The 18886-nt window shown below is 37.6% G+C and overlaps 1 pseudogene; it reads right to left on the reverse strand.

Moving 5' to 3' along the window:
• Positions 1–2872: 2872 nt before the first annotated feature.
• On the reverse strand, positions 2873–13972 carry LOC101133511 (acidic leucine-rich nuclear phosphoprotein 32 family member B-like; annotated as a pseudogene).
• Between the last annotated feature and the right edge of the window lie 4914 nt (positions 13973–18886).

Below are 18886 nucleotides of genomic sequence, written 5' to 3' on the forward strand. Positions count from 1 at the left end.
GGAGTCTCGCTCTGTCGCCCAGGCTGGAGTGCAGTGGCGCGATCTCGGCTCACTGAAAGCTCCGCCTCCCGGGTTCACGTCATTCTCCTGCCTCAGCCTCCCGAGTAGCTGGGACTGCAGGCACCCGCCACCATGCCCAGCTAATTTTTTGTATTTTTAGTAGAGATAGGGTTTCACCATGTTGGTCAGGATGGTCTCTATCTCCTGACCTTGTGATCCGCCCACCTCGGCCTCCCAAAGTCCTAGGATTACAGGCGCAAGGGTTTTTAAAATAAAAAAAATGAGGATTGCATAATTGTTTTGAAACAATTATCCTTGGCTACAAAGATCAATAACAAGGGTGATGCCAAGTCCAAGGTGGGACAGGCAGTTGTTGGGAAGATGTTTTTGCAGAAGGATTTTTTGTATAAGTTTGTGACGACTTTTGTGCAAGGTTGTGGTTTGTGCAGTCTTTTTTGTTATCAGGCATACAAGCATGAAAACTCTTTCTTCATGGCCTCTCTGGCTCTACTTGTCAGGCAATTTTTTTTTTTTTTTAGTATTAGTGACTCCATTTTGATTCTGATAACTTTCACATTTCCCGTTTTTGATCAATATCTTTTTCCAAAAGCATCACTGATCAATCAACCTGTAGTTAGGTTTTGATGTCTCTGGATGCTGGGATGAACCTGTTCCAGTGGCTGGTCTTGTGCCACACTGGGAGCAGTGGAGGGGGGTAATTGGTGACTAGTAGTCAGTGTCAAAACCCTTTTAGCTACATTTGCGTAAAGAGGAAGGTTAGAGGAAGTAGCTTTAAGTCAAGTCTGCTAGAATCCATTACTAAGCTCAATTTTGCAATTATGTCACAGTGCTGAGCCAGTATTATTTCATACTTCTGCAGACATTTAATAAATAACAGATCCAAAGTTTAAAAAGGGAAAATACAAAGTAAAAATTAATAATTATGTGACAAAATTGTAGTTTGCATAATGGTTTTCAGCTAGAACCTAGGCTTTTGTTTTTCATTTGTTTTGAGACAGGGCTCGCTCTGTCACTGAAGCCGGAGTGCAGTGGAGTCATTGCCTCTCACTGCAACCTCAATCTCTCAAGCTCAAGTGATCTCTTATGGTCAGCCTCCCAAGTAGCTGGGACTACAGCAGGTACCACTGTGCCTAGCTAATTATTATTATTTTTTTTTTTTAACAGAGACAGGGTTTCACTATGTTGCCCAGGCTGATTGCGAGCTCCTGGGCTCAAGCAATACTCCCACCTCAACCAGAATCTAGCCTTAAAGACAATTAATTGAATGAATCAAATGACTATAGGGAATAAGTGAGACCTGTTGTAACCATGTGGCCTGTTTTCTTATGTTGTAAACATGGGTCTGAACTTTTCCAGAGAAGAATGTGTTTAGGTACAGCATGTAGTATTAGTAACAGTACAGACATTTTCTTATTTAACCAGTGGTTACTAAAGGATTTCTTAGGGTAGGTTCCGTTAGGTTACCGGCTATTAACTGTGGAATTTCGGTTACACCATTTCACTTGCCAAGTGAAAAAGGTTACATTAAGGGAGGTAAAAGTCTCATTATGTTATGGAGTCATTTCTTTTTTAAAAATTTTATTTTATTAAGAACAAATTTTTTGAGATGGATTCTTGCTCTGTTGCCCAGGCTGGAGTGCAGTGGCACAATCTTGGCTCACTGCAGCCTCCGCCTCCTGGGTTCAAGCGATTCTCCTGCCTCAGTCTCCCAAGTAACTGGGACTACAGGCGCACGCCACCACGCCCAGCTAATTTTCTTTTGTATTTTTGGTAGAGATGGGGTTTCACCATGTTGGTCATGCTGGTCTCAAACTCCTGACCTCAGGTGATCCACCCGCCTCAGCCTCCCAAAGTGCTGGGATTACAGGCATGACTCACTGTGCCTGGCCTGGAGTCTTATTTCAACATCTTGGGAAAAGCTGTTTATGGTGTGAAAACATCAACTTTTTCCCCTGGTTTGTAGTGTGAGTATCTCTGGTCATGACATTGGGTGGCTTGGTGAGTTTTTTGTGTGATTCATACACCGAGCATGAGGCTTGTTTCTTAAAATTTTTCTAGTTTCAGCTTGTAGGGCTTTAGGAATAGGGCAACTTTTGTTTTTAGTTGGAGAGTTGTAGCCAAATATTAGAGAAAATTAGGAGAATTCAGGGTCTAGTCTAGTCTACAGGTAGATAATGAGAACTTGTAAACAATTCACAAGGCTGCAATCTAATACAGATGGCTTATAGTGTTGTTTTTGGAAAACTAACTTTTTCTCTCTACACTGATCACTTAGGAATCTCATATTTAAAAACCTTTTGGGGCTAGGAATCCATAGGAAGGCAGACTTTAGATTTTTACATACAGTTTTAAGGTTCTTGGACCTGCCAGGAAGTGACAATTTTTACTCACTGTGAGGCTGGGAACTCTGGAAGCCAGGCATTTTCTGCACATTCTTAAATATGATATTTTAGTCAAAATCTTGGTAATATAACCAATGTTTCCAATTGTATCATACTTATAAAGAGATTATACATATATATATAATATACACTATATATATTCAATGTTAAGATTTTCTTGATTATACATATATATATAATATACACTATATATATTCAATGTTAAGATTTTCTTTTCAAAGCTTTTTTGTTGTACAGAAAGTAAAAATGCTGTCTCAATCTCAGTGTAATTGGTAGCCACAGACGGTTGACTCACCTATCACAGCTATCCACGCTACAGCAAGAGTCTCACACAAAAAGCTAACAATGCTTACAATTTTGTTGGGGTGAAGTCTGTAAGCTCGGTGGTAGATTACCAAGAGGGACTAAATGGAGGAAGGCAGAATGTCACAGAACCTATTCTTTGGCTCTTTGGGTGGGTGGATGTCCTGGGGTTTGTATCACAGCTACTTTTTTTTTTTTTTTTTTTTTAAACAGCTACCAAATCCATGAATAGTCCAAACAATACTGAACAGTTCTGTTTCTGCAGGTGGTCTGGGGTCTTAACCATCTTCTTCATCATCTGTTTCTCTCTTCCTGTTTTCACCTTTTCCGCTTTCTTCCTCCTCTTCATCCTCATCTTCATCCTCATCCATCTTCATCTTTATCAAGTCCAAATTCTTCTTCCTCCTCACTGACTTCATCTTTGTCATCATCCCCTTCTACATCTTCGTCTTCATCTTCCTCTTCATCCAACTCCTCTTCTTCACCATCCTCATTCTCCTCGTCTTTCTCATCTTCTCCTTCTTCATCCTCCTCCTCTTTATCCACACCATCCACCTGGGCATCTGAGTCAGGGGCTTCCCGGTCCTCTGGGTCATAGGTATCCAAGCAGGTCAGCTGGGGCAGGAGCTTGAAGACACCCTCTTGGTAGTCATTCAGGTTAATAACCTCACAGTTAAAGAGGTCCAGGCTTTTTAGACATTCTAACTTTTTCAAAGGTTCCAAGGTGCTGATATCTTTCAGGTTTTTTCCACTTAAGTTTAAATGTGTGAGATTTGGAAGTTTTTCTGCAAACATATTCAGACCTCCAAAGATTCTATTTTCACTGAGTACAAACTTTTTCAATTTAGGCAGCTTGGGGAGATTTGAAATTGAAATCAAACCTACATTTATTAAACGGAGGAACTCTAAGTTCACAAATTCAGCTGTTAAGCTCTCAATTTTCCAGTCATTTGATTTGCAGTTGTCCAAGACATGTTCTCGAACCCTCTTTAAACACTCTTACATCTCACCTGAAAAACGTCGAGCACACCAGGTAAACCTGATGGACGAATTCCCACAAGTTCGCGGCTTGTTAACCACAGCCACCTGAGGGCACGAAACCCGGCTGCTTGTGGGACCGGAGCGGGGTGGGAGGCCACGCGGGGCCGCCCTCAGCGGGAAAGCCACTCACCCGCTGGGGCGTCCGCCTGCAGCGCCACCTGGCCCCGCGCTAGTCCGCGGGGGGCTCGCGGTGGCGGGCAGTCGCGCTAAACCCGGGAGACCAAAGGGGCGATTCCTCCAGGCCGGACCAGCGCACACGCAGCCGCGCCGCACAAGGGCCGCACCGGGCTGTACTCTAGCGAGGCCAGAGGCTGCACGACCCGCCAGCGGAGCCCAGCTGAGGCCCGCCCCAAACCACCCAAGAGAGAATGTATTTTTATTGAACTTATATAAATAAAAATACTCACGAATAGTTTCTGAATTTTGGAAGAATCAGGTAGGGAGAAGAAGCAATTGCTTCTATTTTTGTATACGTTACCAAATTATTATAAACTATAGATAGCTTGTGAGATAAAATTTCCTGAAATCTGGAAAACATTTAAGTAAAGAACCAATAAGGTTTTAAATAAGAGTCGTCAGAACATTATTTTTATCAATTGCTTAGTTTCATGTATTTTGTTTTGTTTTGCTTGATGTTAATTAGCAGTTTTATGAACCCATTGGTTTTTGAATTAGGGCTCTGGAAATTATTGAGTCCATTGATCTTAAAGTTACCAGATATCTGTTGTTAGAGTGTTTTCCACGAAAAGCAATTTTAGACTGTAGCTGATTGCAAATACTTTTAAAGAAGAATTCAAAACAATAATTATAGATGACAAAAACTTAGAATAGCCATGATTAAAATCTGATGAAACTTCCCAGTTGACAAAGAAATTTATTTATTTCTACTACATGCAGTATTTTAAGATAACAACCAGAATCATGACTGACAGTGTCACATCAGGACTTTTATAAATTTTTATAATCTTTTATAAATTTTATATTATCGTTAGAATACTCATATTAATAAGATAGCCACACAAATACAGCTTTAGAAAACATTCAACATAGCAATAAAATTATGACTTAATAAATTAACAGATTTTAATAACGTTATATAATTTTTGAAACTTTATATTAATAGCATATCCATAATTGTAACTGAAAGAAGATACAGCACCACTTACCATTTGGCAATGCCTCCCATACAATTTACCTAAGTCTAATCATTTAGTATCTCTACAAGATGAGAGAGACATTTTTTGGGGCTCTCTGGAGGCCCACCCAGAAAATCCCAGTTAATTTTAGGTCAAAAAGAGATAATTTAGAATATTGATTCTGGGGAAACCTGCCAAAGACATTAAAAGGTTCAAAACAATTGATCAAAACCCAATCACAGGCCCCAGCCCCCATGGTGGTTCATGCTTGTAATCCCAACATTTTGAGTGGTCAGTGCAGGAGGCCAGAAGTTCAACACCAGCCTGGGCAACACAGCAAGATCCTGTCTTTACAAAAAATTAAAAAAAATAAAAATAATTTTAAAAAACAGAATCACCAGTCACTATAAAATAAGTTATTATCCAGAGTGATAAAAGGCTCAAAAGCAGTACAGAAAGTTGCATGGATATTAAAACCTTAAACTCTTTAAAGCCCAGTTTTCCTAAATAATAAAAAACTTAATAAAAACAATGCAGGTATTATCTTCATAAAATGTAAAAAATATATATTTTTAAGGCCAATTACCGAAAAGCTAAAGAAAAATCTCCTGTAGTGTGATTACTCTTCCTTAGGTGAAGCTCATTTAGATAACCTGGAACTCAAATTAATCAGATACATGAAGGGTATATCCTGGATTATGACTGTATGCTATGTTATAGAGAAACGTAAACAAGAAAACTAATACCTTGACCAGGAGAATGCATGGCTGTTAGTAACAGCATGACAAGTTTCCTGGTTACAAGGAACAATTCAGACACCTCAAGGAAAGCCAAGAGTACGGAATCAAATTATATTGGAGGAAAACATTGCTTTTCTAGACCTGCAAAATAAAATGTCAGCATCAGGTCATAACAACAGAGCTAAAACTGAAAAAAATGTTACAGCCGTTGGCCAGGCCCAGTGGTTCCCACCTGTAATCCCAGAATTCTGGAACACTGAGGTCGGAGGATCACTTGAGGTCAGGAGTTCAAGACCAGCTCTGACAACATAGTGAGACCTCGTCTCCACACACACAAATTACAGTAGTTGACAAAAAGGTTGAAGGAGAGAGTTATCACCAGAGCCAAGCAAAAAGATACACCTTTTCAAGGGAAGAAAGAGCAGAAGGCAATGACGTATGTCCTACAAATCATATGCAGTGAGGTGCAGCAAAAGTTGAACTTATATAAGTCTGAGAAGTTTCAAAAAGGAAAATTGTACCTCAAAAAATGAAGTTACCATTCTGAATGAAAAACAGCATTTTCCAACCTAAAACTAGATAAACTAATTAGATATCTGGATGAAATAGAAACTGTCTGTAGTTTAGAAGATGGCTATTAAAGAAACAGTTTTCAGAATTAAAAATCAAAACCTCTTGCAATTCTACTAAGAGTAAATCAATACTTTAAGAAAATCATGTTTTTACATGGAGAACCACATTTTAACATTTTGGATTAATGCATTTTTAAGGTCCAAGTTCAATCTTTAGAAAAACTTTTAAATAATTTCCTTCTAATTATAGCCAATTTGATCACACAAACAATTCCTTCTATAAATTATTTTTGATGAAACTTACTGCAACCTGCTCAGACCACTGATGACATACTTGGGCTTTCTGCATTTTCCTATACTTCTATCTTAAATAACCAATTATTTTACTTTAGGACAAAATTTACCATGCAAGATTCTTTCTTATTCAAAATTATTCTCTTTTCTTTTTCATGTTTTTTACCAAAAACATATTTTCATATTTATAGCTTTACATTTCTATCTCCTACTTGCTGGTTCCATTTTATTTTATTTCTATTTCCTTCCTAAATCTGTATTTTAAAACAACCTTCAAATAACCTCTGAATTAGACAAAATTACTCTTTCTTTCTCAACAGAGAGCATATTTGTATACTTTTCTTATAATTTTTTTCATCAAAAACACATCTGACTTTTTTGGTATATTTTAAATACAAAGTTATATATATATTAATTAGAATGTTTAACTCTTAGCAACCTTAAATTTTTAGCAAAAACCTGGGAAGCAAGAAATCTTGACTTGTCTGTTACATATCAGTATTTTTGAGATCAGAACTATTTTATAAGTTTTAGAAATATGTTTCCCCATAACATATTTTTTTTAACTTTTAAGTTCAGGGGTACATGTGCAGGATGTGCAGATTTGTTACACAGGTAAACATGTCATGGGGGTTTGTTGCACAGACTGTTTCATCACCCAGGTATTAAGCCTAGTATCCATTAGTTATTTTTTCTGATTCTCTCCCTTCTCCCACCTTCCACCTTCTGAAAGGCCCCAGTGTGTGTTGTTCCCTTCTATGCGTCCATGTGTTCTCATCATTTAGCTCCCGCTTATGAGTGAGAACATGCGGTATTTGGTTTTCTGTTCCTGCATTAGTTTGCTAAGGATAATGGCCTCCAGCTCCACCGATGTCCCTGCAGAGGACATGATCTCATTCTTTTTATGGCTGCATAGTATTCCATTGTGTGTATGTACTACCTTTTCTTTATCCAGTCTATCATTGTTGGGCACTTAAGTTGATTCCATGTCTTTGCTATTGTGAATAGTGCTGTAATGAACATACGCATGCATGTGTCTTTATAATAGAATGATTTCTATTCCTTTGAGTGTACCCAGTAATGGGATTGCTGGGTCAAATGGTACTTCTGTCTTTAGGTCTTTGAGGAATGGCCACACTGCCTTCTACAATGGTTGAACTAGTTTACAATCCTACCAACAGTATAAAAGCATTCCTTTTTCTCTACAACCTTACCAGCATCTGCTATTTTTTGACTTTTTAGTAATAGCCATTCTGACTGGTATGAGATGGTATCTCACTGTGGTGTTGATTTGCACTTCTCTAATGATCAGTGATGTTGATTTTTTTTCTTTCTTTCTTTCTTTTTTTTTTTAGATGGAATTTCACTCTTGTTGCCCAGGCTGGAGTGCAGTGGTATGATCTCGGCTCACTACAACCTCTGCCTGCCAGGTTCAAGCGATTCACCTGCCTTAGCCTCCCTTGTAGCTGGGATTACAGGCACGCACCACCATACCCAGCTATTTTTTGTATTTTCAATAGAGACAGGGTTTCACTATGTTGGCCAGGCTGGTCTCGAACTCCTGACCTCAAGGGATCTGCCTGCCTCACCCTCCCAAAGTGCTGGGATTACAGGTATGAGCCACCGTGCCTGGCCGATGTTGATTTTTTTCATATGATTGTTGGCCTGATGTATATCTTCTTTTGATAAGTGTCTGCTCATGTCTTTTACCCACTTTTTAATGGGGTTGTTTGTTTTTTCTTCTAAGTTCTCGATTAAGTTCCTTATAGATGCTGGATATTAGACCTTTCTTGGATTCATAGTTTGCAAAATTTTTTCCCCATTCCGTAGGTTGTCTGTTTACTCTGTTTATTGTTTCTTTTGCTGTGCAGAGCTTTTTAGTGTAATTAGATCCTATTTGTTAATTTTTACTTTTGTTGCAATTGCTTTTGGCATCTTCATCGTGAAATCTTTGCCCATGCCAATGTCCTGAATGGTATTACCTCATTTTTCTTCTAGGGTTTTTATAGTTTTAGGTTTTACATTTAAGTCTTTAATCCATCTTGAGTTAATTTTTGTATATAGTGTGAGGAAGGGGTCCAGTTTTAATCTTCCGCATATGGCTAGCTAGTTAGTTATCCCAGCATTATTTATTACATGGGCATCCCCCATTGCTTGTTTTTGTCAGGTTTGTTGAAGATCAGATAGTTGTAGGTGTGCGGTCTTATTTCTGGGTTCTCTCTTCTGTTCCATTGGTCCATGTGTCTGTTTTTGTACCAGTATCATGCTGTGGTCACTGTAGCCTTGTAGAATAGTTTGAAGTTGGGTAGTGTGATGCCTCCAGCTTTGTTCTTTGTGCCTAGGATTGCCTTGGCTATTCGGGCTCTTTTTTGGTTTCATATGAGTTTTAAAATAGTTTTTTTCTAGTTCTATGAAGAATGTCAATGGTAGCTTAATGGGAATAACATTGAATCTATAAACTGCTGTAGGCAGTATGGCCATTTTGATGACATTGATTCTTCTTACCCATGAGCATAGAATGTTTTTCCATTTGTTGTGCCATCTCTGATTTTTTTGAGCAGTGGTTTGTAGTTCTCCTTGTCGAGATCCTTCACTTCTCTCGTTAGCTGTATTCCTAAGTATTTTATTCTTTTTGTGGCATTTGTGAATGAGATTGTCTTCTTGATTTGGCTCTCAGGTTGACTGGTGTTGGTATATAGGAATGCTAGCAATTTTGCACATTGATTTTGTATCCTGAGACTTTGCTGAAGTTGATTATAAGCTTAAGAGGGTTTTGGGCTGAGACGATGGGGTTTTCCAGATGTAGGATCATGTCATCTACAAACAGGGATAGTGTGACTTTCTTTCTTCCTATTTGAATGCTTTTTATTTCTTTCTCTTGCCTGATTGCCCTGGCCAGAACTTCCAATACTATGTTGAATAGCAGTGGTGAGAGAGGACATCCTTGTCTTGTGCCAGTTTTCAAGAGGAAGGCTTCCAGTATTCCCCATTCAGTATGATATTGGCTGTGGGTTTGTCATATATGGCTCTTATTATTTTGAGGTATGTTCCTTCAATACCAGGGATATTGAATTTTATTGAAAGCTTTTTCTGCATCCATTGAGATAATCATGTGGTTTTTGTCTTTAGTTTTGTTTATGTGATGAATCACACTTATTGATTTGCATATGTTGAACCAACATTACATCCTGGGGATGAAGCCTACTTGATCATGGTAGATAAGCCTTCTGATGTGCTGCTGGATTCAGTTTGCCAGTATTTTGTTGAGGATTTTTGCATCGATGTTCACCAAGGATACTGGCATGAAGTTTTCTTTTTTTGTTTTATTTCTGCCAGGTTTTGGTATCAGGATGATGCTGGCCTCATAGAATGAGTTAGGGAGGAGTCCCTCCTTTCTAATTTTTTGGAATAGTTTCCATAGAAATGGTACCAGCTCTTCTTTGTACCTCTGGTAGAACTCAGATGTGAATCCATCTGCTCCTGGGCTTTTTTTGGTTCAAAGGCTAATTACTGCCTCAATTTCAGAACTCATTATTGGTCTATTCAGAGATTCAGTTTCTTCCTGGTTGAGTCTTGGGAGGGTGTATGTGTCCAAGAATTTATCCATTTCTTCCAGATTTTCTAGTTTATGTGCATAGAGCTGTTTATAATATTCTCTGATGCTTATTTGTATTTCTGTGGGGTCAGTGGTAATATTCCCTGTATCATTTCTGATTGTGCATAATTTTTAATGTATATTAATAGACTCATATACTTTAGTCTTTCTATAAAACTTAAGCCAAGAACAAGCTTTTATTTGTGTTTGGCAATTTGTTTCAGTTAAAAAATTTTTTTTATTTGGAAATGACCCAGGCATAGATACCAGAGTATCTATTATTTATTTAACATAACATAACTTTAAGATTTCCAATTACAGAAAAAGTTTATTTAAAAGAAAAGTAAAAAAGAAAAAAACAATAACAAGTTCATTTATAAGCATTTATTTGATTTACAATTACTTGATTTTTTAAAAACAGTTTACCTAGACTACTTATGAGAACTGAAAAGTAGACAAAGCCCATCACCATTTCAAGTTATTTCCCTATTAATCATTTTAATAGCCTGTATTAGGTATTTAAATACAAACCTTAAAGTTAAATATATGAATGTGTTGCTGGTAAATATTCAGCAAAATGTATCAGAAGATACATCTGTTTTCATTAAACTGACAATATTAAAGTCTTATTTGTCAGGAAATTACCCAAACAGATAATTCTGTTTTAGGCTGGATTTATAGTTTTGTAAACTTTGTGTCAAACCCCGATTCCTTAAAACATCTACCAAAGACAACATAAAACTGGCCAGTAAACTTAAGCAAAAATGCATACTGACAATTTTGAAGACATTTTTATTTTTATTTTATCAGTAATTTAAAAACCAGTTTATTTACTAAAGGTTTACTTTAGTCATGTGAACTAAAAGGTATCTGGGTTAATGGCTATATACATATTATATTTTATATGAGTACTCATTTATCCTTAGAGGATTTCTGACCAACGACATCAGATTTTACTATGTAAACACAGCATACAACATGATAAATGTACATATCCCTAACACATCTAAACACATATACACACTCAAATAAAAATCATATAGCTGTCATTTTAGTATTATAGTCATGAGATAGTATAACAACTCATTGTTTTGTTTGTTTGTTTGTTTTTGTTTTTGTTTTTTTTTGAGATGGAGTCTCGCTCTGTTGCCTAGGCTGGAGTGCAGTGGCACAATCTCAGCTTACTGCAACCTCCGTCTCCCGGGTTCAAGTGATTCTCCTGCCTCAGCCTCTGGAGTAGCTGAGATTACAGATGCACATCACCATGCCCAGCTAAGTTTTGTATTTTTAGTAGAGCTGGGGTTTCACCATGTTGGCAGGCTGGTCTCAAACTCTTGACCTCAGATGATCCAGCCAGCTCAGCCTTCCAAAGTCCTGGGATTACAGGCGTGAGCCACCATGCCCGGCCAACTCACTGGTGTATAAAAGAAAGTGAGATCCAAATTATATTTCTAACAAAATTGAGATTTGTTCACATTGCTAAACTTTATTTGCCCTGATAGGTAATTGAATGAAGGCTGAAGATCAAAATTTTGGGTAAAGCAGTTTTCCATGTCAGTTTGATTTTGAAAAACTTCCTTCATCTTATTTTTTTTTAGCTTCAAGTGAGTTCAAGGTTAAAATTTCAATATTTACATTTTATCTAGGATTGGCTGAATTGTATAAGAAAAATGAAATCTCCAGGTAGCCTTGAACAAGTAACAAATCTATTTGCTGATCTGGTTTACTTCATTAACAAATGTGGGTAGGGAAGAATTTAAACAGTTTATTTTTCTCTTTTTCTCAGCTTTTTCATTTTGGCCTCAGTGTAGCCAAAAAGTAAAATTTTTATGCTGGACAGAGATACTTTATGTTATTGCTCTGAGCTCAAGATTTTGACCTGTTTGATCTGAGAGCCTAATTTTTAGAAATATTTATCTATTTCTTTTCACTTTAGATTATTAATTTGTCAGTTAAGTATTTTATCATTGCACACAATTGTTAGGCAAAACTATTTTATATTTCTAAAAGATATCAGGGTTGTTGGTTAGCACGGAACTATTGGAATTTGCAAAACAATTGATTTGAAAGTTCTTAAAGACTTTTAAAAATCTTTGCTTGAATGCCATAAGTGGTGAGTTTTATCTTAACACCAGTGGAAAAGGCAGCAAATTCAAAGTAGGTAGAAAAAAATAGAGAGATAGAGAACATGTAAGACTCTCCATTTTAACTCTATAGTTGCAGGTTTTTTGAATAAAGACCGTTTGAACTCTGAATTTTCCTTGATGGAATTTGCCTATCAGTTTGAAAATGTACACAAGAACAGGCCATAATATGTAGCTGGCTGGAGTCCCAGAAAACCTGGCATGCCTGAATGTTTGTGAATCCCATTCTGTTTCTTATTAATCTCTCAAGAGCAAGGAAAATCCAAAAATCATGTCAGAGAACATCAGGAATTTAGACCAGTGTTTTAGATGATGGTGATTGCCCTGTGGCTTTTAATTAGCCATCCTGCACCCACCATCCAGAGTGTTTATTTTTACTCTCAGAAGATTTTCAGAAACAAGTAAGGGAAAAAGTCAAACAAAAGCAAAAAACTCAGATAAGAATGCTCACAAACATTTTAACCTAGGTGTGCAGATCACACAAAATATTAAACTAGGTATGCAAGCTAGACCAAAATTAAATTTACCAGAAGATATGCCTCAGAGACAGAATGTAAATTCTGTGGAAACCAGAGTACTCAATCTGGAAAAAAACATTTGTATTTATACCAGAAAGGACATATCAGAAAAGACAAAAAGTCTTTTTTTTCATCCCAAGAATGATGTATGTTTTTTCTTTTTTTAAGGTGGGTTTATCTAAATCAGATCCCAAATAGTATTTAAAAAGCCTCTACCAAAAGAAGAGGGGCTCAACCTGAGAGAAAACTCACCAGGGCAGAAAAGATGAGCCATGGAAGCAGAGCTCAAAGGACTGAAGTGAGTACCACACACTGGTTCCAAGAATCACTGATTCTTCCCAAGACTGATCTTTTTCAGATCCCACTTTTGACACCATATATGTCACCCTCAATAACAAATAGAGAGAGGCTCTCTAAAAGAAAAGATACTTATCTGGGGACAGAGCATTGCAATGGGACTATGCAGGCCATAGTAAACTATGTGTGTATTCAGGGAGGTAAAGAAAAGATAAAAGTTTTTAAAGGAAAAGATTAGGACTACATAGTTGTTTTTAAATAATTTTCCTTGGTTACAAAGATCAATAACAAGGTGACACCAGTCCAAGGTTGGATAGGCAAGTGTTGGGTAGATGGCCTTGTAGAAGTATTTTTTGTGTAAGGTGGTAATGACCTTTGTGTAAGGCTGTGGTTTTTGTAGAATCTTTTCGTTATCAGCATATAAGTGTGAGAACCCTCTCTTTATGGTCTTTCCCAGCTCTATTTGTCAGAATTATCTTAACATTAGTGACTCCGTTTTAATTCTGACAATTTTCATACATGAAAAATTTCTCTGTAGCATGTGATGATGTTTGATAGCATTTCACCCATGGTAGAACTTCTTCTGAAATTGGAGTCAGTCCTCTCAAACCCTGCTACTGCCTTATCAAATAAGTTTATGTAATAGTCTAAATCCTTTGTTGTCATTTCAGCAGTGTTATAGTGTCTTCACCAGGAGTAGATTCCACCTCCAGAAACCACTTTACTTGTTCATTCATAAGCAGAAACTCCTCCTCAAGACTGCAGCTCCATTTTTAATTCTTCCCAAGAGTGACCTTTTTCAGATTCCACTTCTTCAGGCTCCATTTTTAATTCTAGTTTTCTTGTTATATCCGTGACATCTGCAATTACCTCCTCTATTAAAATATGGAACTCCTCAAAGTCATCCATGAGGATTGAAATCAATTTCTTCCAAACTCTCATTAATGTTGATATTTTGACCTCCTCCCATGAATCACAAATGTTCTTAATGGCATCTAGAATGGCAAATCCTTTCCAGAAAGTTTTCAATTTACTTCACCCAGATTCATCAGAGAAATCACTATCTTTGGCAGCTACGGCCTTGAAAATGTATTTATTGGCTGGGTGTGGTGGTTTACGCCTATAATCCCAGCACTTTGGCAGGAGAATCGCTTGAACCCAGGAGGCAGAGGTGAGCCAAGATCACGCCACTCCACTCCAGCCTGGACAACACAGCAGGACTCTGTCTCGAGAAAAAAAAAAGCATTTCTTAAATAATAAGACTTGAAAGTTGAAATTACTTCTTGATCCATGGGCTGCAGAATGGATATTATGTTAGCAATCATGAAAACAATATTAATTTCCTTGTACATCTCCATCAGAGCTCTTGGGTGACTAGGTGCATTGTCAATAAACAGTAATATTTTGAAAGAAATCTTTTTTTTTTTTTCTAAGCAGTAGATCTCAACAGTGGGCTTAAAATAGTCAGTGAACAAAGCTGCAAACAGATGTGCTGTCATCCAGGCTTTCTTCTTCCAGTTAAGGAGCACAGGAAAAGTAGATTTAGCATAATTCTTAAGGGACCTAGTGTATTATTCTGTTTTCATGCTGCTGATAAAGGCATCCTGAGACTGGGTGATTTATAAAGAAAAAGAGGTTAATGGACTCATTTCCACACGGCTGGGGAAGCCTCACAATCATGGTGGAAAGTGAAAGGCACATCTCACATGGTGGCAGACAAGAGAGAAAAGAGCTAAATTAAAGGGGAAACCTCTTAAAAAACCATCAGATCTCGTGAGACTTATTCACTACCACGAGAACAGTATGGGGAAAACCACCCCTATGATTCAAATATCTGCCACTGGGTCCCTCCCACAACATGTGGGAATTATGGGAGCTACAATTTGAGATGAGATTTGGGTGGGGACACAGCCAAACCATATCACCTAGGATTTTCAGAATAGTAAATGAGCATGGGGTGCATTAGCCACTAACAAGATAATCATCCTGTTCTCTGAAGCTTTGAAGGCAAGCATTAACTTTTTTCTCTATGAAAGTCCTAGATGACATCTTCTAATGTAAGGCTTTTTTGCCTACATTGAAAATCAGGCATTAACTTTTTTCTCTGTGACAGTCCTAGATGACATCTTCTAATGTAAGGCTTTTTTTGCCTACATTGAAAATCAGGCATTAACTTTCTTCTCTGTGAAAGTCCTAGATGACATCTTCTAATGTAAGGCTTTTTTTTTGCCTATATTGAAAATCTGTTGTTTAGTGCAGCCACCTTCATCAATGATCTTAGCCAGATCCTCTGGATAACTTGGTGCAGCCTTTACATCAGCACTTACTGCTTCACTTTGCAGTTTTATGTTATGAAGATGGCTTTTTCCTTAAACCTTCTCTCAGTCTTTATAGACTTGAAAAGAATTAGAGCCTTGTTCTGGATTAGGCTTTGGCTCAAGGGAATGTGGTGGCTCGTCTGACCTTTTATCTAGACCAGTAAAACTTTTTTCATATCAGCAACAGGCTGTTTTACTTTCTTATCATTTGTGTTTTCATTGGAATAGCACTTTTAATTTCCTTCAAGAACTTCTCCTTTGCATTCACAACTTAGCTAACTGCTTTATGCAAGAGGCCCAGCTTTCAGCCTATCTTGGCTTTTGACATGTTTTCCTCACTCAGTTTAATCATATCTAGCTTTTTATTTAAGAGACAGACTTGGCTCACGCCTGTAATCCCAGCACTTTGGGAGGCCGAGGCAGGTGGATCACAAGGTCAGGAGAGTGAGACCATCCTGGCTAACATGGTGAAACTCCCTCTCTACTAAAAATACAAAAAATTAGCTGGGTGTGGTGGCATGCGCCTGTAGTCTCAGCTACTTGGGAGGCTGAGGCAGGAGAATCGCTTGAACCTGGGAGGTGGAGGTTGTAGTGAGCCAAGATCGTGCCACTGCACTCCAGCCTGGGCAACAGAGTGAGACTCCATCTCAAAAACAAAAACAAAAACAAAACAGAGACAGACATTTGGCTCTTCCTTTCACTTGAACACTTGAACACTTAGTGGCCATTTTAGGGTTATTAATTGTCCTAATTTATATATTGTCGTGTCTCAGGGACTGGGAAGGCCTGAGGAGAGGGAGAGAGATGGGGACATGGCTGGTAGGTGGAGCAGTCAGAACACCTAACATTTATTGATTGGATTTGCTATCTTATATGCCCATGGTTCATGGTGCCCCAAACAACTACAATGGCAACATCAAAAATCACTGATCCCAGATCACCATAATAGATATAATAATAAGAAAGTTTGAAATATCTTGAGCATTACCAAAATGTGACACGGAGACGTGAAGTGAGCATATGCTGTTGGAAAAACGGCTCCAACAGACTTGCTTGATGCAGGCTTGCCAAAAACCTTCAATTTGTAAAAATAAATAAATAAATAAATATCTGCAAAGTGCAATAAAGTGAATTGCAATAAAATGATGTATTCCTGTATCTAAAATGTCTAGTTTTCAACAAAAAATCATGAGACCTGCAAAGAAACAGAAAACTGTGACCCACAGACAGAAAGAAGATAAAAAACAAACAAACAAAAAAGTCAACAGAACTGCCTTTGACAGAGCCCAGATGTTGGACTTAGCAGACAAAGACTTCAAAGCAGCCATTATAAATATGTTCACAAAACTAAGGGATACCATGATTAAAGAATTAAAGGAAGGTATGATGATAGTGTTTCATTATGAAATATAAAATATCAATAGAGAGAAATTATAAAATATAACCAAATGTAAATTCTGTAGTTGAAAAGTACCATAACCAAAATAAAAAACTCACTAGCGGAATACAGCAGTTAGTTTGAGCCAGCAAAACAAAAATTTGCAAACTTGAAGACAAATTAATAGAAATTATGCCATCTGAAGAACAGAGAGAAAAAAATGAAGAAAAACAAATAGCATCTTGGAGGAATGCAGGATATCAGTAAGTGCATCAATATACACATGATGGGAGTTTCATAAAGACAGAAGACAGACAAAGGATCAGAAAAAATATTCCAAACAATAAGGCCTGAAAATTCCCCAAATTTGATGAAAAGAGCATTAATTTACATATTCAGGCAGCTCAAGCAGGATAAAAGAAAAGAGGTCAATATCCAAATATATCTAGTTAAAATGTTAAAAGACAAAGACAAAAAAAATCTTGAAAGCAGCAAGAGTATGTGTAAGGGAAGCAAAATAAGATTAATAGCTGATTTCTCATCAGAAATAATGGAGGCCATGGCTGGGCAGAGTGGCTTATGCCTGTAATCCCAGCACTTTGGAAGGCTGAGGAGGGCCGATCACTTGAGGTGAGGAGTTCAAGACCAGCCTGGCCAACCTGGTAAAACCCCATCTCTACTAAAAATACAAAAATTACCCAGGCATGGTGGCACATGCCTTTAGTCCCAGGTACTCAGGAGGCTGAGGCATGAGAATTGCTTGAACCTGGGAAGCAGAGGTTGCAGTGAGCCGAGATTGTGCTGCTGTACTCCAGCCGGGTTGATAGAGTGAGACTCTGTCTTGGAAGAAAAAGAAATAAGTGAGTCCAGAGGTAGTAGGATGGCATATTTAAAATATTGAAAGAAAGAAAAAAACACTATCAACAAAGAATCATGTATCCAGAAAAAGCATCTTATAAAAATTAAGGTAAGCAAAAACCAAGAGAGTGTGTTGCTAGCAGACCTGATTTATAAGAAATATGAAAGGAAGTTATTCAGGTTGAAAACAACACCAAGCAGTAATTTGCGTTCATAGAAAAATACCATAGAGCACCAATAAAGATATTTCTTCTCCTGAGTGATTTAAAGCAATTGTATAAAACACTATGTATAATTGTATTATTGGGTCTATTATATATAGAAATGTAGTATACTTGTCAAAAATAACACTAAGGAAGTAGGTGGGAGCACAGCTGTATCAGTGTAAGGACTTACTGAATGACCCAATCATTAGAACCTTGTTAAAAATGTAGAGACTAGAGCTGCTTTGTTTTATTCTTGATTTTATGAGGAATATGAAAAATACTTAAAAGGAAAAACAAACAAACATGACTTTGGAGTCAGGAAGTTTGGATTGAGTCCTTTCTTTGAGCAACTTTTAGCAGTTTGAATTTAGACTGCTAGCTTCTTTGAGTCTCAGTTTCTGAATTTATCAAATGCAGTTAGTGGTATACTATCTGATCTAACTGCTTTGTCCTATGTGTCCTTCAGAAGTATCCTCGAATGTAGTGATATATTGACAGAGCTGGTGGATTCATCAGTATGTGGGAATGTTCCTATTTTTATTTTACACTTCAGCCTGCCAGTTCAAATCCTTCCCAGTTCAGCTCCAAAGCAGCCCCTCTCCCATCACTCAAAGGCCATCCAATTCCCATTCTCACAGTTCCTCAAGGCAGAAAGGATCCTTCAAGTCCATGGCCCTTCATCAGCATATATATATATATATATATATATATATATATATATATATATATTTAAATTGGAGATGGGGTCTCACTATGTTGGCCAGGCTGGTCTAGAACTCCTGGGCTCAAGTGATCCTCCTGCCTCGGCTTCCCAAAGTGCTGGATTATAGGCTTGAGCCATCACGCCAGCCCATCAGCACATCTTTAATTGCATTTTTCCACAGTCATCCTTAAGTAATTCGTTTTCGTGAACTATCTTTTCTTTTAGACTGGGTTTGCTGAAGGGAGCGAAGGCTCCTGTCTTCCATTTCAGTCATGTCTTACTAGACACTAAATACAGGTAAATTACTGAATGCATTCAATCCGCATCAAGCCTCCGGTAGTCCTACAGTAACTGGTATCC

Source organism: Gorilla gorilla, chromosome 16 (assembly GCF_029281585.2).
Source record: "Gorilla gorilla gorilla isolate KB3781 chromosome 16, NHGRI_mGorGor1-v2.1_pri, whole genome shotgun sequence".
Taxonomy (NCBI): Eukaryota; Metazoa; Chordata; class Mammalia; order Primates; family Hominidae; genus Gorilla; species Gorilla gorilla.